Source organism: Acomys russatus, chromosome 7 (genome assembly GCF_903995435.1).
Source record: "Acomys russatus chromosome 7, mAcoRus1.1, whole genome shotgun sequence".
NCBI classification, from domain to species: domain Eukaryota; kingdom Metazoa; phylum Chordata; class Mammalia; order Rodentia; family Muridae; genus Acomys; species Acomys russatus.
Window position 1 is genome coordinate 39361710 of NC_067143.1, and position 24567 is coordinate 39386276.

A 24567-nucleotide genomic window follows, 5' to 3' on the forward strand; every position below is an offset into this window, starting at 1 on the left:
TGCCAGATTTTACAAAACACTTTAATAGCAAAGTTTTCTCACTCCCATCTCAATCCCTGCCTTTGATTCCTATCCCAGGTACTTTTTAAAAAGTAGGTTAAATTTTCTATCTCAAGCCCCCCGCAGAGTGGCACATGCCCTTAATCCCACCACTTGGGAGGCAAAGGGAGGATCTCTGTGAGTTCGAGGCCAATCCCAGTTTACAAAGTGAGTTAAGGACAGCTAGGATTACACAGAGAAACCCTGGTGTGTGTGCCCCCCCCCACACCTCTGCCAGACCTCTCTATTTGCTTTCATATTTTTTCTCTAATATCTAAATGTAATGATCACTTCCTTGAATGCAGCAGGTAGATGATACTGTCATAAAAGAATCAGAATGATATACACTACCAGTAAAACCAGACCAATTCAAACCTAAAATTTAACCTAACTTAAACCTGAAAGTCCAGATTTAAGAAATATAGGTGTGGACACTCTAACACAAAGACACAGGCAGACACAGGAACTGAGTTTCCTCTCCAGGTAAGAAGGCCCATACCTGTAACACAGGGGACAGACAGACAGACAGACAGACAGACACACACACACACACAGAGTTTCCTCTCCAGGTAAGAAGGCCCATACCTGTAACACAGGGGATGGACGGACGGGGACGGATGGACGGGGAGACACACACACACACACACACACACACACACACACACACACACACACACACTTTCCTCTCCAGGTAAGAAGGGACGGATGGACGGGGAGACACACACACACACACACACACACACACACACACACACACACACACACACACACACACACACACACACACACACACACACACACACACAGTTTCCTCTCCAGGTAAGAAGGCCCATACCTGTAACTACAGCATTGAGAGGCTAAGGCAAGAGGATGGCAAATTCCAAGCAGCTCAGGTTAATACTGAGTTTCAAGATGGCCTGGTAAATAGAGATGTTCTATCTCAAAATACAATAAATGTGGGGCCCAGCAGGTCGGCACATGCCAACTCTGCCACATTACATCCTCTGGGGCCAACATGAGTGGCCTGTACATCTTCGGAGCAGCTGAGGCTGGGAGTCAACCTGGAGAAGATCAAGGTCTCTCAGGAAGCTGCGGAGTTTAGAGCACACCAATGCAGAATGCTACACAGAGGCCTTGCCGGTTGGGCTTCCAGCTAGAAACAGGCTCCCCCGCCCCACGCCAAAATCATGTCTTCACTGTGAAGACTGCAGAGGAAAAAAACCCATTGAGGAATGTCTTAAAACTCAGCACTTGGGAGACGGAGGCAAGCGGATCACTGTAAGTTCAAGGTCAGCCTGGTCTACACAGAGAGACCCTGTTTCGAAAAAAACAAAAAACAAACAAAAACACTCACAAAAAATCTTTCTCCCTCCTGTCTCAAGAAAACACTTCTGTAGCCAAATGTCTGAGATATTTAGGGTTTTTCTGTGCCCTGTTCCAACAGCCAAATTTCTACAGAAACTAATGATTTTCCATTTAAAATAAGGAATTTGAGTGAAGGAGTCAAGTTCTCTGTAACAATAGCCTTTGTCCTTCTGCCGGAAGTTCTTTGTAATAGGGAAAAACAAAAATAAAAACAAATCACTAAACACACTATAATGTATCTCCTTCACAAGTGAAATGTTGCTGTTGCTGTATCATGTTTTACTTATACGTTTATATTTTATGAAGGAAATACTTATATTCAAAATAAGATTGAGTATTTACAGCTATAACCAACTTTGTTTTTATGAATCTACAATTAAATAAAAACAAAGTATAAAACTGGGGAGAGAGCCAGGACTAAATCAAGTGTTTTACTTTTTAAAAAGAGAAGATCCTCATTTCTAAATGAGATGATTGTTTTATTTTTAATATTAAATTTTAAAAATGGTGTTTTGCCAACATGAATGGGAGAAATCTCAACAAACCCCACCTCTAGATGAAAAACTACAGGTAATTAAGCACTGATGAGAGAGAGAATCCATCTGCTCAAGAGACAAACCCCTTGAAAGGAGATCCAGTCCTAAGCAGCCAGTCCAAAACATATACATACATACATACGTACATACATACATACATACATACATACGTACATACATACATACGTGTGTATGTATGATCAACAATAAATGAACTCAACAGATTGTATTTACAAATGTATGTGAACAAAAATCAGCTGAGTGGTGGTGGAGCACCCCTTTGACCCCCAGCACTTGGGAGGCAGAGGCAGGCAGATTTCTATGAATTTGAGGCTAGCCTGGTCTACACAGCAAGGTCCAGAACAGCCAGAACTATACAGAAAAACCCTGTCTCAAAAAAGCCAAACCAACAATAATTAAGGAATAAGAGTCCATGAATTTGAGAAAGGGCAGAGAAGTTGGAGGAAGGAGAGGGAAATATGTAAATACAGTACTCATACATGAAATTCTTAAATAATTTAAGAAACAAAGGCTGTTTCTTAGCACATGTATTTGAAAGGATTAATGACATACTTATTCGGTTATCCTATTTTGTATATGAAACAGACTGAATCCTGAATTCTTATATTTTACAATTATGTTTAAGTCTTTAAAAAATAAATTATTTTGTCTCTTAAAAAGTTTTAAATGGCCAGGCAGTGGTGGCATACATCTTTAATCCCACCACTGGAGAGGCAGAGGCAGGTGGACTGCTGTGAGTTCAAGGCCAACCTGGTCTACAAATCGAGTCCAGGACAGCCAAGGCTACAACGAGAAACCCTGTTTCGGAAAACCAGGAAAAAAAATGTTTAAAATGTGACTTACATACAGAACACTGCAAATGGTTAAAAGTGAAAAGAAATATCACAACAGCTGGTTTTTAAAAGACTAGCCCTTCAAGTCCAAAAATTATTCTCCATTCTCTCAGAGTTATAAGTGTATTAGTACTGCCCAGATACCTACTTCCAGATTAATTACCTTCCTGAACACAAATCACTCATTAGGTAAATGTGTAGTCTTGAAGGAAATAAACTGCAAGACCAATCTAGTTGTGTAGACAATAAGCCTCTCCCCAAGTCTTAACCAGTTAGAACACCATGTAAAATTTAAATTCTACCATTCACCAACCAGCAACAGCAAAAAGTAGTGACAGAGCTCTTAAACACAAAGCTCCCAAGAATTACCAAGCCTTTATTTCCCTACAAGCTCCTCAGACCACTCATCCTGGCTGACAGTTAACTCACAAATGCTATGTGCTGGTAGTGGGATAAATATGTGCGAAGAAAACTAAATAAAGAATCACAGACGTTTCTCAGGTCTCTAGGCTATATTCCACTCTATGTCATTCACCCCACTACACTCTGCGCCTGTCTTGTTCATCACTGCATGGCATCTCTAGTTTCTAGCCTACCCATTTAAAACATGTTTTAACAGACACATTAGAGTTTGTGTGGTAGGTAATACTTGGTTTACATTTTCCCACTTTACACACCAAACACAATCACTCTCACAAAACTCAAGTTACCAACATCTTTCCCACCATTAAGTTTTATAGAATCAGTGACAGAATGCTGTAACAGTATAGCATACACTAACCTGGTCTAAATTACCTTTCTTTCTTTTCTATCCTTAAATAATCAGCAGAAAATTAAACTATCACAGTCTAAATGGAGTAGATGACAAATCTTTTATTGACAAGATTTTCTGATCTATATCTTATTCTCTTCAAATATTTGTACCAAAAATGATACTCAAAAGCCATTTAAGATAAAAAAAAAAATCAACAAAAATTACAAGTGTAAAGAAGATAGTCTCCTTCTCACCTCACTACAATGCACATATGTGCATTTTCACTTTTTTAAATGCTAAAAAATCATTACTACCATTACTAATTTCATTGTTTGCCTTAGAAACACATTAACTCTGAACCTACTTATCATCAGACTGATCTGCACTGACCTGACCTCTACACTGCATGGCCATAACCTTGACAACTCAAGCTCCTGGAGCAGGAAGACCTTACACCCCAAGAGCAGGCTTTTCTCTTCTAATTGGCTTGTGGTTTGAAAAGCCACGAAATGAACTGCTAGGTACTGGGTTTTCTCAAGTTAGCTAGTACCCAATTTCCATTTCTCTAGCACAGGGCTCAGTAAAAACTCTTTATTGGTCTTAAACCTGAAAAATCTACTAGATTCCAGCACTGGCCTCAATACAAGGAAGTCAAAGTCCCCAAGACCTACCTTTAAATTGGCTAGAACCAAAGATTAAAGAGATGATGTAGCAGGTAAAAGTGTTTGCGGTACAAGTCTGAAGCCTGAGTTCAATCCCTAAAACCCACATTAAAAAACTGGATGTGATAGCATATACCTACAGTACTAGCATTCCTATGGAAGTTCACAGCCAGGCAGCCTGGAGTATAGAGTGGCAGAAACAAAAAAGACTGCTTTAAGAAGATGAACAAGAACCAACTCCCAAAAGGTGTCCTGACCTCTACACACAGCTGCCCACAAATAAATAAGTTAAAAACAGAAGTCAAAACAAAGCTTTGTTTGTTTCTTTTAAAATAAAGAAGAACGGGAATCAAAGATCTCAAGAGATAAAATTTAAAACACTGGAAATTTTCTGAAATGATCAATGAATATCTTTTGCTATGTGACTGTGAGCAAGTGTCTCAAAGCCCAGAACCAAAAGCACCAGAGATGCAAATCTCTTACTACTCTCTTCCTAAAGAACGGGTTTCTGAAAACCACTTAAAGCCAGCACTTCCTAGGTAGCTCTTGGGAATTCTTTGTTTTGTTTTTTGTTTTTATTTGTTTGGTTTTGGAGACAGGGTCTCTCTGTGTAACAGAGCTCTTCTGGATTCTATTTGTAGACCAGGCTGGCCTTGAATTCCCAGAGATCTGCCTGCCTCTGCCTGCCCAGAGCTGGGATTAAAGGCATGCGCCACCACACCCAGGGTTCTTGAGGATTCTTAACACTACATGAATCATAGGGAAAGGTAATGTTCAACACTGAAGGAACACAGTAAGTACATATTTAAAGTGGAAGTGAAAATGGTTTTAAATTATTGTGAAAGTGGTAACTTCAAAAGACTTCAGTTCACTAACAGTCCAAAGTGTACGCCTCCAAAAAATATCCTTCAGCCTTGTTAATCCTTAGTTTGAGAAATATTCCTATACTACCAGAGAGGTGGCTCACTGAGCCTGAGGATGCAGAGTTCTCCTCTGCCTCCACACATGGTACATACACAAAATAACAAATGAAATATAAAGCAAACATACTCATTTAGATGTTATATAAGAAAGCTGATGCTTACTGAATTCTGGCTCACACTGTCAGGGAGACTGGGATGAGGCAGGAAGGCTGCCAAAAGTTTGTGGCCAGCTTGGGCTACACACTGAAATGCTGTCTTAAAACAAAAACAAAATACAAGAAGGAAGAGTGGGAGGAACCTACATTTAGTGATTCTGGAAAACTACAACTTTTCATTGTTTTTTGGTATGTCTCACTAAGTAGCACAGGGTGGCCTTGAACTTCTAAGCCACCTACCTAAGCCTCCAGGATGCTGAGGTAGGCATGCGATCACCATGCCTAGCTAATGCTGACTTTTAGAATTTGTTTTTTTTTTTTTTTTTTTTGAGTTTTGAGTCATTGCATTCCCAAAAGAATTCGATGAAAGGGAGGTGGAAGGAAGTGTTGTAAACTTCAGAGAAACAGCACTTGCAGTTTCAGTATTAGTAAATGTTTTTGGTTAGGGAGACATAACAAAGTGTGCTGGGGCTGAGACATAGCTCAAATGGTAGAATGTCTTACCAGCACACCTGCAGCCCTGAGCTCAACCCCAAGCACTACATACACTGGGCACAGTGGCACACACCTAAAACCCCAGTACTCAGGAGGGAGGACCAAAAACTCAAGGGACATTCTTGGGCTTGACAATAAGCTGAGGACACTGACCTGAGGCTCTACCTTAAATTAAATTTTTAAAAAAATAAGTGATTATTAACTAATCATAAAAAATTGGCAGGGACCAAGTAGTATTTAGCACCACCTTACTATTTAGAAGGATAACTAAATCTTTATAGCAATACTCAAATTACCAACACTCAAAATAATACTCAATATTCAAAAATCACAATTTTTGGGGGGAAGTTAGGTAAAAATATATGGAGGTGGAGATTAAAGCATGTATGAAGAAGTTACCAATCTGGTCTATCTTGACTGAATGCAGTAGTATTTACTCTCCTGATAATGGTCCATTTCATTGTGAACTGCTGAGCAAATGTAATATTAAATAAACGGGGCACAGGGACTTCCAATTTCAAATGTTACTTTCAAAACTCACAGAATCAAGATAGGAAAAGGCAAAAGGAAGAATGGACACAATTTTCACAGGAAACTTAATTTGTACAACTATGTGACACTGTAGCATTTTTAAACTCATGCAACAAGACAAAAAATTTAAAAAAAAAAAAAGAGAGCCAGTGATAATGCAGCAAGTAAAGGTGCTTACCAAATCAGCCTGGCAGCCTGCCTTTGAAACATAGAACCCAAAAAAAGATGGAAGGATAGAATCAATTGCAAAGTTGTCCTCTGATCTCCACATACATGCTATACACAGTAATATCACAAACTCTATCTTCAGTTTAACATGAAATATTCATGAACACAACGAAAGAAAAGGATGGTAATGACTTGATAAAAGGAAGAAAAGCCAAATTTAAGTGAATTGATGAGCAGAAAGGTGCCCATAATAGTGTAAGTCATTTCCAAGGCCACCCAGAAGTTGTCCAAATGTATATATATGTCGTGTATGTGCACCTGTGGGTACATGTACATGTTTGAGTACAAACATGGAGGCGAGAGGCTGACACTGATTGCTTTTCTTGGTCAGAATTTAAGCAGAATCCAGAGCAGTCTGGCTAGTCAGTTTCTCCCAGGGATTCCACTTCTGTCTTTAGCACTGGGGCTACAGGTGTCCTGCTGCACCCTGCAATTTTATGTGGTGCTTGGGCATCAAAATTCTGGTTCTCTTGTTTGAGCCAGAAGTACTTTTTGTTTTTTCCCCTCTCCAATCCAGAAAAATAGAAATTTGTATAAAGAAAACCTAGTCTCCTCTTTGCTCACCATACTGTCTTCAAATAAAAGTTAAGTTTCTTGGGTAAAATAGATGGAGCAAGGAAATAGTTCTAAGAAACTGTTGCAGACTACAAAAGAAACAGTCTCCTGCAACCAGCACCACTATGACATCAGCTGCCCAGGAAAAGTTAGGTGGTGGTTTTGGTGGGAATATACAAGAGCCCTCCCTGAGAGGCTCCTTTGTACAGGCAGCATGAGCTAGACCCCTACAGGACTTCTCAAAATCACCCAAGTTTGAGGAATCACAATTTTCAGAATGTCACATATAAGTCTTAGGTCCATATTTAGTTCATTGCACTTACGAAAATGTCTATTGTGTAACCTAACTAGCAAAGCCAGTACTCTATGGCTTCACTCCAGTTTTGGTACTACATCTAAGGTTAAGTGGAAAAGCTGTGGTACACAGGAAAATTCTCTTGGGGAGAAAAGAGTCCTAGCTTCATTCACTTACTCTCTGTGCCCCAATTATTTCCAGAGGGTGAGAACCTGATCCACATGAGAATACTGCTCATGTTTTGCTCCCACACTGGGAGAGGAGCCCAGAAAGGTCTGCTACACTAAGAGGGCAGCCCAAGGCCTGGGTGCTCCATGGGCATTCCGCTCTCCCAGCTCTTTCTTTGGTGGGTATAAGAAGTCCATCAGAGCCAGGTGGTGGTGGCACACGCCTTTAATCCCAGGACTTGGGAGGCAGAGACCCGTAAATCACTGTGAGTTCGAGGCTAGCCTGGTTTACAAAGCAAGTCCAGGACAGTCAAAGCTACACAGGAAACCTTGTCTCAAAACAACAACAACAACAACAACAAACAGCTTCACAAAAACAATCTTGATCTTTTCGGGGGCTGGAGAGATGGCTCTTCCACATGTCCTGAGTTCAATTCCCAGCAACCACATGGCAGCTCACAACCATCTATAATGAGACCTGCTGCCCTCTTCTGACCTGAGGGCAGAATACCGTATACATAATAAATAAATCTTTAAAGAGGAGGAGGAGGAGGAGGAGGAGGAGGAAGAAGTCCATCAGAAGGGTAGCTTGCCCAGTCAGAATAACACCTTCACCTCAAGTAAAGGATACACATGTCATCCAGGCATGGAGGTGCATGCCTTTAATCCCAATACTCCGGAGGCAGAGGGAGGTACATCTCTTGTGAGTTCCAGGCCTGCCTGGTCTACAAAGGAAGTCCAGACAGCCAAGGCTACACAGAAAAATCCTGTCTCAAAAAAAAAAAAAAAAAAAAAAAAAGAAAAAGAAAAAGATACATGTGTTTCAGTTAAGACTTCTACTGCTGTGATAAATGCCATGACCAAAAGCAAGTTGGGGGGGAAAGGGTTGGCTTGGCTTATGATTCCACATCAAGAAAGTCAGGGCAGGAACCTGGACACAGGAGCTGATGCAGAGGCCACAGAGGGGTGTTGCTTACTGGTGTGCTCTTCATGGCTTGCTCAGCCTGCTTCTTATAGCATCCGGCCAGGGGTGGCATAGCCCACAATGGGTGGGGTCCTTACACATCAATCACTAATTAAGAAACTGTCCTATAGGCTTGCTTATAGCCTGGACTTATGGCAGGCATTTTCTCAATTGAGGCTCCTTCCTCTGATTACTCTAGTTAAGATGACATGAAAACCAGCCAGCTCATGATGAAATAACTAGAGTTCTTGAGATCATTATTTTAGAAAAATTCTCAGTTCAGCTGGAAAAGTGAATCAGTGGCATAGCACTTCCTCACCAAGAACACCCCTGGGTTCCATCCATAAAAATCATTAAAAAGTGGAATAAAAATGCTGAGCTGTGTGTAATGCCTTAGCTTGAGGTATATATATCTTACCTGCTTTTTATTTGCCTGGAACATTATTTAATAATCTCTTTTTCTCTGTTTAAGATCTTAAACAGCAGGCAGTATGCAAAGTTTCACTTGCAGTGTAAGATCATCGTTGCTCTTTTTCATCAACCAACATTATCCTTCCTCTCAGCATTAACATGCAAACGTTCTGGCCAGTGTGAAATACTTACGCTTCCTACTGTTACTCGTATCTTAAAAAGCACCATCAGTCTGGATCAAATGACCACACAATAGTGAACTGGATTATCATTCTCTCTGTACTGACAAGTACTCTAAATTATTTAGTGCTCGCTCTGAAAAAGTTAAAGTACCAAAAGTACAAAATTTCTTCTAACCTGTCAACTTAATAGTCACTGTAAATGATTTGTTGTAGTCAGAGAAGATTCTGCACTAGCAGGAACAAACGTTCAAACCCAGAAATGCAATCAACTACCAATACTAATGGTTATACTGAGGATGTAATCAAGTATGTATTAAGATTAGACTGTTTTTAGTAAGGAGAAGGATGAATCAAGCCTATTAAGGACAAATCAGTAACCCTAAGTTTTTTTGTTTAAATCTAAAATATTTTACTTCATTTCATAGTAACACTGCATTATATAAAAGACTGTTTTATCTAAATGGAACTCTTTATAAATGACAACAAACAAAAAACAAATGGACAAATTGGTCCTAGTGACCTATTTGCTTTTAAGGGACATTTGATTGATTATTCTAAGAAAACTATTCCGGCAATCAAGAAGAGACTTGATACCCTATGAGCGTAAACAGGGGGAAGAGGTCCTCCTCAGTCACAGTCATAGGGGAGGGGAGTAAGGGGAAAATGGGAGGGAGGGAAGAATGGGAGGATACAAGGGATGTAATAGGAATAAATTGATAAAATATATTAAAAAAATAAAACTTCCAATTGTTAGGAGGTCCCCCTCGGTCATAGACTTGGGGGGGGGGCAATAGGGGGAAAGCGGGAGGGAGGGCGAAATGGGAGGATACAAGTGAGGGGATAACAATTGAGTTATAATCTGAATACATTAATAAAATTTTTAAAATTTCCAAAAAAATGACTTGGCATTTCATCACATGCATGCCCATCATTATGCTCAAGGTCATACGCACCATTTTCTTCTTCACCCTTCTGTGACATAAAAAAATCACTTGACACTTAGGACAACAGAACATTAATGAAATCTCTTTAAACCCACCCCCAACCCCTCAAGTAGGGTCTACACTGGGACTATAGTTCCCAGCTCAGCCTTGAACTTCTGGATTCAAGTAAACATCCTTGCTTCACCTCCCAAGTCACTGGGCCTAGAGAACAGTCATCCTGACTCATTGGTGAAATACTTTTCTTTAGTCTTTTCTTTGGTGACTTCTGCTTTCCAAATGGAGACAGAGCTATTCTGAGAATACCTTCTAAATCAAAACCCACTGAAGTGTGACCTAACATCAAAGAAACACTTCAGTGGAAACACAAAAACTTTTGGTGGTAGGTTTGAGGTAGGACAGGAGAGGGGAAGTTATGGGATGTGGAAAAGAAGAGTCCCTAACTCCAAGACTGTGAGAAGTCTATGGTCAGCTGATAATCAAGATTTCCAGCATAAATAACAAAATCTGTTGTCAAGAGAGCATTCATTTTCAGAGATATTTTCAAACACTGTTAAAACAGTAATAAAGGAGCCAGGCTTACATCCTTAGAATTTAGGATCTTAGGTGCTGTCTTCCTCCATTCTTGAATATTTTCTGACAGTCTCACAAAGACTTTTGCTCATAGTGACAATAGTCGAACTTGTAGCACCCATGTGATCTAGAGGTGACCTTACCAACTACAATCTTGCCTTTTTACCTCAGGTATTCTCCTGATCTTGTTTATATTTTTGAAAGTATTGCATGTATTTGGTCTGTGGGCGCACATACTTCATATCATTCTTACAAAAATCAGAGGAACGACTCAAGTCACCTTCTACCAATGTGGGTCCTGGGAAGCAAAACCCACACCTGCCTTGGTGGGAAGCACCTTCACCATGTGGCCCTCATTTACATTTCTCAGCAACCCTTTGAAGATCATAGCTCTGAAACTCACAGAGTCACATGTAGGATTACTGTGAATACAACAAAGCACAGCTCTCTCTTGAGAAGCTCATACATACACCTGGGTGTGCCTTGTCTTTTCCCTGAGTGCCTCTCTTTCTCTGCACTTCCAGGCCAGCCTCGTCTACAAATTGAGTCCAGGACAGCCAGGGCTACACAGAGAAACCCTATCTCGAAAAACCAACAACAACAAAACCATGTTTAAAAAACAACAAAATAAGACAAAACCCATTCTTTTAATAAACTCCATGTCAGCTTCATATTAGTCCATTCTGAAATTCCTATTGCAGTCAAGGATTCAGCTTTTTGAATGGAGGTGTGTGAAAAGAACTCAGAATTGATGGCATCTGACAGGAGTGCAGGAGGCGAAGGACTCAGTTCTCTTTAAGGGACAGGCCAATGAGAATCTGACCATGCTCCAGTGAATATATAGATCAATAAATCGGGCTTTTTCTTCTCTTTTTTTATTCTTATTTTTATTTTTTATTCTTTTGGAGGGACGTCACAAAGGTGACAGGACAGACATGGAAGTACTAGAACTACGGGTGTGCCCCATGTCTGGTTGGCTGGGTTCTCTCTGCAGAACTGTCTACTGGAAAATCACTTAGGTATCATACTGCCTCTGCCAGTAAAAAGACAATAGGGTAGAACAGAAAAAGAAGCTGCCAGTGAGCTCAAAGCAGGACAAGATAAGAATAGAAAAGGACTTTCATGATAAATGCTTTGAATTGTCCCCTCTAATCTTCACACTGTCCTTTGGAGGTAGAAACTTTACAGGTGAGGAAATTAGAGAAATCTCAGAAGTGGCTCATGTTACACAGCTGGCAAGTCACTGTAGTCTGTTTTCTGTCCCTGTAACAAAATACAAGCACAGTTTATAAAAAGGTTACTTAGCATGTTTTGAATCTGACAATCCAAGACTGGGTGACCCCAGAGGTTTGACCTCTGGTGAGGGCCTTATGGCAGATGGCACAGCAATTGGCAGGAGCCATGCCGAAGAAATCACATGTCAAGACAGGAAGCCAGATTATGAAGCCATGGTTGCTCTTTTATAACTACCACCCTCAGAGGAATTCACTCCCACGGACCAATTCACTCCCTTCTGACCTAATTATGACCTTAGTGACCCAATTACTTCGTACAAATCCCTCACTTCTAACGAATCTAACACTTCTCAGTATTGGTACACTTAAGCTTCTCACATATGAACCTCTGAAGAACTCAAGCAATAGTCCAACCCACACAGGGGTAAAACAATGATCTGAACCCAGAGTCCATCTAAACGAGCGATAAACTACAGAATGAGACACAGATCCTGATACATGAGTCACGGTCACTAATTATTCATTTCAAGAGGTATTTCCCTGAAGATCAAGTATTAAGCATACCTGGGTTGAGGATAGGCAGACGCGTGCGCACGCATGCGTACACGCACACACACACCAATGAGTGTATGTGCATACAAGCACCTGGTTCTAATTCTTGTTCTACCAGTTAATAGATACACAACCTAAAAAAATGTCAGAGGTATGTAATTTAAATAAGGAATAGCCACTATCATCAGAAAGATAAGAATGTTAGAAAAGCACAACACAATATGAAAAACAAGAACAGACCAAACAAATAAACCGATATAATCCTAACCAAAGAAGGGAAGCTGCAGAACATAGTGACTACTTTCTGTGTCAGAGGACAGGATTATTTTGTTTATGACAAATGTTGCCTGGATAGTATTTTAAACCGAAATAGACATTCTGGGTTTAAGAAAGTACAATGTTATGATTCAACTGAGTGTGAGCAGAGAGCCACAATGGCCTGCTACTCCTGCCTTATAAATACCTACAGGATGGATTCTACATGGCCAGAAGAATAATAAAACAGTTCAAGCATTTACACAAACATCAAGGTCTAGAGTTCAAACTACGCCAAAGGAGACTAGGTAGAAAGCAGAGATCCGGCAGCTACAGGGAAGGCTAGTCACTGTCACAGACATGAAAAGCTACACAAATGGCATATTAACCCAAAGGAAACATCTAGAGGTGGAGACTAAATTTCAACTCAATATATATTTGAATGTGACGTATGAGGAGACAAAGGTAAGTACTGAATGTTCCCTATTGTGCTGTACTTTAGCATAAAGGTAAATGTATTGAATTACCGCCATCTTGTATGACGAGTGAAGAAAACAACTAAAATGTGAATATCCTCCTCTCAGGAATATATGTAAGGGCTATTCACACCAAGCAGAACTGTGTAAAGGTGATTAAGGTAGAAAATAGGGTACTCGGAAAGAATGTATGTAATTCATTGACCAAAGCAACACACACACACACACACACACACACTTGTTTTGACACATGAAGACACACAGATGAAAAAGCCCAAGATCATGGTGTACCTCTTACAAAATCCCTCAAATGTTAGGAATTAAAGGAATCTAGACACATGCTATCAAATACAGTATCAATGAGCCACATGGAGTTTCCAAGCCTTTTCATTTTTCTTAACTTTAATTTTAAAAGCTACATTACCTACTGTGCTAACAGCACTTGCCTTACCCAAGAGGTTTGTGTTATTGCCTATCATGAAAGGAATGAAGATGAAGGTACAGGTATTTCTGAGTTAGGGAGGCGGGGACAGAAAGCTGAGAAACCCTCATGATACTCTGGAATGGTAACTATGCAATGGGAGATATTAGAGGTCAAAGTCTTACAAAGCAGCAACAGCTTAACCCTGCAACACAGTAGGATGGGAAAAGGATGTGACCTAAAGGACATCCAAAGCCAAGAATGAGGTGTAAATTATAAAGTTCACAGTGAAACCTTTATTTTTTCTTTGACCATTTCATAAATACTTATATATATATTGGACAAAACATTCCCATTTCTCTTTCTGATCCAGATTTTGCCCTCTCATTTTCTCATTTGAAAAGCTACTAACTTGCATTCATGGTATAATCAGATAATCAATTTTATTCCTTCTCAAGTCTCTGATGGAGTTGAAGACCAGATAGTTTAGTTTTACAATTAAGCTTAGTTGTTTAGGGGTTAAGATGTTTTTAGGTATAGATAGATGTTAATGATGAGGTACGATAGATAACTGATTTACATTCAGAATTTTAGACTCATCAAGATAGGAAAGATGTTTTCTTCAAGGCTGACAAATACAAATAGCCAAAACCCTAAGAATATAACATTTATATAATTCCTGATTGTGTCATGGTTCTTCTTGCTGTAGGTAGTTTATTGTATATATGTGTAATAATATAAATGTATATGTAAAAAAAGTAAAATTTTAATAAAAGCAAACAAAAACAAATTTTGCTCTCCTTCTTAGATCCTTTCTTATTCCCTCCTCTTTATATCTCCCTCCTACTTTCAGATCCATGGCAAATAAATAAATTAGTAAATCATAAACGATATTGTTGGGATACTTGACAAAGCTGAGTAGACAGAAGATTAGATAACACTACCACAAACATCAGCTCATGAGTTCTGAAAGCTTAATCTCACTAAGAGAATATTTTGTGCTAAGGAAGCACAAACTATTTGGGGTACATGTCTCCAGCTTGCTGAGAAATAATGATTCCCATGTGCACCTGCACGCATGTACACGTACACACACACACACACACACACAAAATGACACAGCAAGCCCAACTAGAACAGAGGACAGAAAATAAGGGCAGAGTAGGGGCAGCAGAGCTCCTGAATGTTTCTGCATAAAAGTCTGAAATAAAATCAAAATAGACAGTTTTTCACCTTGAGTAAAATATTTTAAAATCACAGAAAAATGATAGCTGTGTTAAAAACCACAAATACATGTATTTTCCTCTGGTAGCTGAGGTTTAGAAGCAGAGTAGATAGTGGAACTAGTAAGAGGCCTTACAAGCTAAGAGTACTGAGAAGAAATGTGATTCAAGAGGGAATCAGAAACTAAAGGAAAGGATGAGGCAAGAAGTTTTGAGTCTCAGTAAAATGAGAACTGGAAAGACAGGAGATTATATCCAGTCAGAAGTAGGGTATTAGCATTCACTATGAATATTGTTAATAGTTGAGAAGTGTGATGGTATCTGCTCATATCCACTAGGATGATTAAAATTTTAAATCTGATCATTACAAGTGCTGAAGAAGGGAAACAACTTTAATGAATTACTAATGCAAGCAAAAGAAAAAAGTTTTATAATTTCTTACTGAGTTATAATATGACCAACCAATTCCACTTGTCAAAACAAAGAACAGGCTAGACACATAAAGATTTAATACAAGTTACTAGGAAGAAGGCTTTGTGGTCAACAGCCCTTGCTGGTAACAGTTCAGTGCTGTTAATCCTTGAAGTGGACCTGAGCTGGGTTGGGTTCTGAGAACCCACATGGTGGCTCACAACCACATGCAACTCCAGGTCGGTCTAAGGAATCTGATGCTCTCTTCTGACCTCCTCAGACAACAATCACATGCATCACATACATACATGCAGGCAAAATACACATAAAATTAAATTAAATTAAAAAGAGAGTCTGGGGTTGGCTGGGCATGTGGCTAGTGGTAGGGAATTTCCCCACCAGGCTAAATGCCATGTGGTTAGATTCGCAGCACTGCAAAAACCTAACAAATGTGTCTGATTCATACAGACAAATAGAGGAGTTGAAGTCATTGAACCAATTTTTCTAATCCTGTTTTCACTACCTCTCTGCATAGAAGCTCTCACTGCTCACCACGGCTCACACTCACACCATCCGTTATACCAGTACCCTGGGAGCCTCTTCTCTGTGCCAAGAATTGCTTTAAGTGAAGACAAGCTACTACTGGACAAGTGTACTACTGATGGCACCTGCTAACCAATAAGACTTTAGATAGCTAAAACAAGCTACTTTTTTCCCCCCTAACACAATCTATTCTTTTCTCCATTTAGAGTCATTCCTTTTCAGGTAAAATAGAGCTTTTGATTTATAACTAAAAGTGTAAAAAAGGGAGGAGGGTCCCTGTTCCTGGGCAGTGGCAAACAGATACAACAAATCATCAAGGCATGTTGCATTTCCCTTTTTCTAATTTCCTGGTCTTGTTGGCTTAAAAGCCACCCTCTCTGCAGAGATGATACAGCAGTAACTTAAAGCCACAATTTGGTATTCGGTATATACAATACTGACTTACAGAATGGGAAATGTTCATGTCCTCCAAGGTCACCAAACAACATGCACTTCCTTTGGAAATCTTAGCAGTTTGCAAACTCACTTTATCAGGTAAGTAGTGTGACAACCTAAGATCTCTGCCAACTACTCAGTCAGATCTGCTACCGAGTGCTGTGCATTGTGCGGCAGCCTGCAATCCCGTCACTCAGATGAAAACATGGCAGGGGAATTATATTTTCCTTTTAAATAATATTCTGAGACTAATCTTCCTTATAAAACATATTTTTATAAAATCTTCTAAAACTACTGGATACACATTATATACTTCTAGAAACTGGCTAAAGATTCTGCTTTTACTTATTTACAGAAAACTCTTTCCAAATTACACATTACATTATTATATAACATCAAGATCGATTACAACATAAATCCTGTCATACTGCCATAATATATATTGTTATTTTGCATTTTTTACTACTAAAAACTAGCTAAACATTATTTTGGATAGTAAACATGCTACCTTAAAATTTTGGAGAGCAGTTTCTGTTTAAAAAACAAAACAAAACAAAAACTTAAGGGTAAGGTTTTAAAGGTAAGTAAAAGCACCTCCCCATGGCTTTCCTAATGGTCAACCTATGGGTATCTACTGCAACTATCTTTAATAACCAGTGATGGCTGAGAACCACTCCCTTTAAAAGAAATAAGTACTAGCCACTTACCTTCTCTTTTAAAACTAAGATAGAAAAACTATTTTTGTGGTTCCTCAATAAAGGACCCTTTGCCTTAAATATATATATTGTAGGGTAGATAATAAAACAGTAAAAGGAAAAAAGTATTTGAAATGAAAATTATTCACATCAATGATTTCCTATTTGTTTGGAGTTTGCTTCCATTCTTTTTAGTAATATTGTTTGTGACACTGTCATATTTGATACAGAAGAACTGGTAGGAAGCTTCATCTGCCCCAGTATGTTACCAACTGGACACTTCACACACATGGACAAGACTGGATCTCTCCGCAACAGAAAAGGGTTTCACACTCTCGTATAATCTTGCTCTAACATAGCTTGGTCTCAAACTTTTATTAAATGTGAGGAATTCAACAGTTCAGGAATTCAAACCAGGCTACATATGGAAAACTACCTTTACATTTTTCCTATGTCCCATTTTTTTTTCCCTTCTTATATCATGGGGATGCTAACGTGTTATGTCTTTTTTAAAAATTCTCCAAAAATGTCAGAAATGCTTTTTTGAAAATGTTTTCTTTAAGGCATTTTTAGGCTTGGAGAGTTTTGAGCCTTTCCTAAAGGGAGTAACTGTAAATAGCTGTTTAAAAGATAAAATGGAGTAGTCGGGGGTTGGGGGGTAAGAGGCGACACAGGTACACTTACATGCAGACTAGAAAGGCATGCTCAGCAAGGCATGGTGTCTCATATCTGTAACCCCAAGCACTCAGGAGGCCAAGGGAGGAGAACTGCTGCAAGTTCCCAGACACCCTGGGCTACAATGAGACCCCATGTCAAAACAAGAGGAGAACAGAGCTTAGTGATGGGAAAGGGGGAAGGGGAAAGGGGGAAGGGGAAAGGGGGAAGGGGGAAGGGGGAAGGGGGCAAGGGGAAGGGGAATAGAAGGGGGAAGGGGAATGGGGGGAAGGGGGAAGGGGGGAAGGGAGGAAGGGGGAAAGGGGGAAGGGGGATGGAAGGGGAGAAGGGGGAAGGGGGAGGGGGAAGGGGGATGGAAGGGGAGAAGGGGGAAGGGAAGGGGGATGGAAGGGGGGAAGGGGGATGGAAGGGGGAAAGGGGGAAGGGGAAAGGCTTTTGGTTCCAGTCCCATTGTGCTAGCTACTCACTAAGACAACTTTGGACAAATTCGCTAACCTTTCTAAATACCCCATGGCTTTTAAGAGACTACCAGAGACAATGTTTAGCTGGCATTCTTATTACTGCTAGGTAGTTACAGCTCCAAAGGCAAGAAGACAAGACTGTACAGTCAGCAGTGCATTCATTCTACCTGCAAAGAATGGTGTACAGGTCAGCTAGATGACTGTGATAATAATCTAAGTAAAAATTAGTGTGGTTTGTGCTAAGAGGTAAGAAAAGGAGGTAAACAGCTCCTAGAGATAACTACAGGTTCACAGTTAAGACATTGCAGAAATGATCAGAAGGACATCCAGGTTCTACCTAGCATAGGTGGTACATTTGGTGAGCTGGATGACAGGGGGCCCCAAGTACTACTCACAAACACAAGCATGCACTGCTCTTCCTAAAGTCCTCAGTTCAATTCCTAGAACCACATGGTGGCTCACGACCATCTATAATGAGATCTGGTGCCCCCTTTTGACCTGCAGGCAGAATACTGTATACATAATTAATAAATATATCTTTTTAAAAATCCAGTTTTGCAACCAGTAACAGAAAGGACACGGGGCCGGAATGAGTAAAGTATTAAGAATCCTATGAAACTCCATTAACTTGATGGTTACAGACAGACACATGTGCAAAGGACACAGAAGTTCACAAACAGGAGCACAGATACTGTCATTAAACTCATGGCAAGTTTTTCAAAGCTGTCAAGAGTACTCAATGTTACTGAGCAAATAAGTACAGGGCAAAAATCCATGAGGGCAAGAGATCCATGTGCCTGCATAAAGCAGAAGGGAAATGTAGAGCAGAATAAATGGGCGGGCTCTCATCTACCAAAGCACCACTAACCACAAAACTGCTTCAGGTGAACTCTTACCACATCCAAACCGAGACTACCAAATTCAGTGAGCAGATTCAGATACCAGCTCATAAATAAGCACATCCTATGTTACCAACAAGAAGCTTACCTCCTAAAACACGTAGAAACCATACAGGAAAGGCACTTCAAAACTCTAAAATCTAGGTAGAACAAAGACAGGGTCTAGGTTGCCTCAAGTTTTTTCAATTTATTGCCCATTAAAATTTTTCCTTTTATCGTTGAGGAAAAAAATAATTACATCCCCGTGAACTGCACAATAACAGTAGGGGTTTTGACTGCATTTTAAATCAATTTTCTCCCATCCTAAAAGAATATAACACAACTATCGCTTTTCAGATCTTACCCCAACTTCGAGGCCAATGTAAGAATTGTTTTCTCTCTGTAGTCACAGGATTTTACTCTTCCCCTGAAGCCACTGAACTAAAAGGGCAGTCTCTACTTGTCAACCAATCGAGCAGAGATGCAGGAGAGAAATCATTCAGGGTTATCATTTCTCTAAGTTTCAATGCTCCCAGAGCACATGAACAGGTAACTCCTTACCTTAGTAAGGATTAAAAAGTAATCAACAGGTAGTGCTTAAGTGGCTGCTACTAAAATTATTACATATATAATTATGTTCATCTCTACTTAATATGGTATTGTTAAATATTAAGAAAAAATCAAACATTTTCTCTAGCTCTGAACAAGGGAAATATATGATAGAAATATTTTTTGAAAATAAAGTTTTTTCTTTCATCCCAAACATGAGGAAAAATTTCTAGGGGTGGGGTGGGGAGAATCATTCATCAGCCATAACAACAACAAAAAAAATTGACATTAACCCCCACCACCACACCTCTACCTTCCTGCACACAAACATCAAGACAAGCATACCACTAGCAGCTGCAAAAATAATGATCCTAAGTCATCAGTAAATTATAAGAAAAATTTATAGAAAATAAGTTCATTTACAAAGCAAAATGAAATCAGCTAAGACTGCATGTGCTCGAGTACTGCTAAACGGGTAACCATAAATGGGCAACAGTATTTCCATACTAATCATTATCCCTATTAAGTAAGTTTTAATTTTGCCTTAAAACAACTTTCAAATTTATTCTGCAACATTAGTCCTCCAGCTCCTAACTCAGCTACAACCTATTATACCTAGCAACCAACATCCTGACAGCACGGTTCAGCAGCCTTCGAAAACAAAGCCTGCCCCCTAAGCACAGACATGTCTGGAGCCACTGTGTGTGTGCAGAGATATCTTTTTTACCTTTCACTGAAAACCTGTAAATACTTGTTGATATATTAATTTAAAACCGTACCTATACAGATTTTGCCTTTTCCATGTACTTTTAAAAAGTCTCCAAGTGCAGAAACCACTGACAAAGGATATTTACTTATTTCAAGTTCAGAAACAGGTAACAATTGCTTTCCTTCAAAGAAAATGCTCTTTTTGGTATAAGCTTACAGAAGCAGTACATACTCAGGAGAGCTGGCACCAACAAAGCCAGTGTAAAATATTAAGCCCTGAACATGCTGAGAGTAATATTCATAATAAATAAAACAGCCAACAGAGTACACAATTGCTCTCTAAAGTGGGTAAAAATGTTCCCAATTTCTTTCAGCTAATTTTAATATCCAGAAAATGGATTTAGATTCATCTATATCTTAGAAAATGGAGTTTAAAATAGGCTATTTGTTTAGACAAAAACTAACCAACAACTCAGAGCTCCAAAGGCACAATGTAACAGAAAATTAAGGGGCTACTCTCAGGGAACTCTAAAGATATCCTGTGGACGGCAATAGAAAAAAGCAAAATCTTCCTGAAAAGCAATTTGGCCAATGAGTCTTAACATCCTTTTATCTATGTAAGCCTACTCCATAGGAGACTGTTTCCTAAATAAATTAATATTTTTCAAAAAGTAAAGTACTGCCATTTATACAGATATAAGGTCATTGCAATATCATTTAAAATTATGAAAACTTAAGAACAATCTAGACGAAAGACTGGATTAACCCCATACCTACTCTAGAGGACTATACTTCTATCAGAACTAAAACAGTTTTAACATGACAAGTCCAATGCAGTTATTCACATTTATTGTAAAAGGCAAAAACATAATCTATAGAAGTAGAGGGAAAATGAGGCCATGTATTGTACTGTGAGCACACATGTGACTTCCTGATTGTACTACAGTATTGTTTAAGCAATAGACACAGGAGAAAAGCATTGATTTTAAACGCTTGGAGTGATCTGAAACAAACAGCATAGCAAACACAAACACACTGGCTGGGAGGGCTGGGTTGGCACCTGTGCTGATTATTAAAAGGGACTTTTTATAACTTGATTTTATAACTTGAGAGCAAAGGGCACAAGAGAAAAGAAAAAAAGAATACTGAGGCATACTTCCGATTATTTAGGTAAAAAATGTTAAAAGATCCACAGATACTTTTTTCAAGTTTTGGTAGTCTACATATAACTGTTAAAAATAAAAACCCATCCATTTCCTGTTTTAAAGAGATATTAATCACTATCTTCATCCTTCGAAAAATGAATTCTTAAGAAAGCAGTTTTATTTTGTTACACATAACATATATCAATGATCTTTGTACAGACAAAGCTAAAAGTGTGAGATACAAATAATGTCAACATATTGCTAAATTTAAAATATATTGGAGTTAAAGGTAAGTGGTACACTAAGCAAAAAAACAAAAACAAAAACAAACCCTTGGTCTTTCAACTTAAAAACAAATTTCTCATTCTTTTAGTAAGTTAATAGGTTAGATTTAAGAGAAATGACATCAAATAGATCTCCTTAAGATGTCTTTTATAAAAACTGACAAATGACTGCTTCGACATCCGATTCAAGAGAAAGGCCTGTTAGTGAAGATGATTCTGAGTCAGAGGTTTTAAATGGCACTCACATTCTAAAGTAAAAATAATAATAAAGTCAAGTTTGATTCGCTGAGCACCTATTTCCTGTTCAAACAGCCCTTTTGTTCTGCTTCCCTGCTTAATTTTAATGTTCAGTTTGCATCAGAAAATAGAAACAATGACAAAGCGAGTACACACAAAAGCATAAAGGAGCAAAAGTATAAAATATAAGATCATTAAAAGATTAGAACAAAAATCCTACCAACAAAACCTCCACAATTTTCTGTTTGCTTCACCTCAGATTAACTTCACTTGAAGCTGTACTCCAAAGCAACCAAACCTGAATACCAAGCTCCACCTCCCGCAATTCTAGTGGCCAGAGAGTCCAATCTCCTCCCTGCTAGTGAAGCTGATAACTGTGATTGGATGCAACTAATATCCATTATTTTAAAGAACTTTTCCTTGCTAGCAGGTTAGGTTAAACACACTAAACCCCTGGATAAGCTGGTTTCTTAAAGAAACAGGCTGTAATGTTTCAGTTTTCCTATCATAAGCGATTTACTTTCTTTTGTCTGGGTTAAAGTACAATGAAAATTCACAGAAACAGCGTTTCATTTACTTTGGGAATACGCTATGTAAGATACTTGCTTTTAACATAAATAACGTGGCATTTTTACAGAGCCACGAATGTAAAGTTATGCTTTAAACAGACTTTCTCTCTTAACAGATTTCACATTCTGTCTGAAAAATTTTAACATCTGCACAAAATCCATTATAAATTTCTCTAAGAACAAAAGTATGTGTTCTCTAAGACTTAGCGAGAGGACCATTAACCTAAAGAAAAAAAAAAAAACATTAAAAAAACACACCCTAAATGGTAAAGATTCATTTCTAAGCAACCATAAATGCTAAAGCGTCACTTCTAAACTATCTGTCAAATTCACTCACACTGTCTGGGGTATTACAACACACTAAAGTTCTCAGTTCACCAAAAGGTTGCTATTTCCAGTTAAAACTGATTACTCACTACAAAAGGAGATCTAAAGACACAAGGCAATTTGTCTAGTGGCACGTTCAGGAACAAAGTTAATTTGTTTATTTCACAGTGCTAAAGATCTAACCCAGAACCTCTACCACCCCAGACAAGCCCCTGCCATGAATGAGTTCAAGGTAGGAAGTTTATCCCCTGTCCCAGACCGCCTACCTGCCCCCCAGTGCTCTTTTTTTTTTTTTTTTTAAACTTATTTGTTTGAAACAAATAGCTCAGACTGGCCAAAAGGTTCACTTCTCTTTTAAGCAGGAGGTTGGCTGCCTTAGACTCCCAAGTGCTGGGAAGGAAGGAAATTATTATTACCAAAAGTAGATGAAAAGTATATTCCCTTTACACTATGCAAGAAGCTGTGCATAAAGTATTTTTACTAGAGCCTTAAGAGACACACCCTACAGAGGACTCTGATTTTTAAAGAAAAAGACTTGTCACTTATACGTGGCTACAGTTTGCTGTATTTTATGCTTTAGTTAGAATTGCTTACATTTTAAGCATTACCTGATTGACCAGCACTTAAGATGTTTAGTAAACTACATTTTCACTTCTACCAATATTTTAACTCTAGCTGATAAAAATAACATAAAATTAAGGCAAATTATGGGGGAGGGGAGTTTTCTGATTTGTTGTTTGTTTTATGAGACAAAAGTGAAGCTAGCCTTGAACTCCCTCCTCCTACCTCTACCTCCCTGGTTTCAGGACTGCAAGTAAGTGGCACCATGCCTGCTAGTACAGTAGGTTCTTAAAATGTTTTAAAGAAGCTTATGTATTAAAGAATTTTAAATTTAAATTTAGAGCTTTCAAAGTTCAAAAGCTTTCAACAATTTTTATCAGAGAAAATTTGTATGTTAGAACAGGAAGCCAACAAAATTGTTTTGAATACAAAGAGAAGTCTTTGTAACAAACTGAAAATCCACATAATTGCAACTAGACATGAATATGGAGCAAAACCCTGTTGACGCCCAAACAGCTGCATACTCTATTATGCCCTTTAAGTGGACAAACTGAAAGAGCCAATTCACAGGCCTAGTCCCATGATCCTTTGCTTTCAATGCCCTGCACTTCATGAGTCAAGTTCAGGTTTTCTTTGTAGTGTGTGTGATACTCTTGTAAAACACATTGGAAGAGAAGTACAGGAACAATCAGCAAAAAGAATACATCTAATTTACATTGCGGACTTGAAGAAGACAGACTGTAGATGACCAAAACTTTCGGAGGTTAGAGGAAAAAAAAAAGTTAAAACCCAGCAGGCAGGATGAGATTGGTAAGATGGCTCAGCGAGTACAAGCCCCAAGACTGACACCTGCCAACTAGTCCTCCTCTGCCTCTGTAAATACTAATTGTGATATGTACGCACATACACACAAATTTAATTAATTAATTAATTTAAAAATTTGGCAAGAATGTAGACAATTGGGAACACAAAAGATACTACTGCTCTGGGGACAATTTTCACGTCCACATGAACTACTTGTAATAAATATACACTAATCATATGTTAGCATAGTACTAACACTAACAGTAGTCTATTACTAAGATAGAAAAGGGGAGATGTGAGCCAACTGTGTGGTACACATCTGTAACCCCAACACCAAGGGGGCTGAGACAAGAGGATGTCCAGAAGCGTTAAGGCCAGTCTTGACTACATAGCAAAGTTCTATCTCAAACATTCACATGCACGTACACACAAGGAAAAAAAAAAAAAAAAAAGAAAGAAAAAAGAAAAAGAAAAAGAAAAAGGGACATGTAGA

General features: G+C 38.8%; 1 protein-coding gene across 5 annotated transcripts in view; it reads right to left on the reverse strand.

Moving 5' to 3' along the window:
- Positions 1-24567, reverse strand: part of Zfand6 (zinc finger AN1-type containing 6) — a 69295-nt gene that overhangs the window by 35269 nt on the left and 9459 nt on the right. For 2 of the 5 annotated variants that reach the window (XM_051148870.1, XM_051148871.1), the window contains exon 1: positions 22034-22149. The exons of 1 other annotated variant lie outside the window; for it this stretch is intronic. The gene's annotated coding sequence lies outside the window, so the exon portion shown is untranslated. Of the gene's footprint in view, positions 1-18999; positions 19052-22033; positions 22150-24567 lie in introns of those variants that run through there. 2 more of the 5 variants (XM_051148867.1, XM_051148865.1) reach the window with 2 other exon arrangements.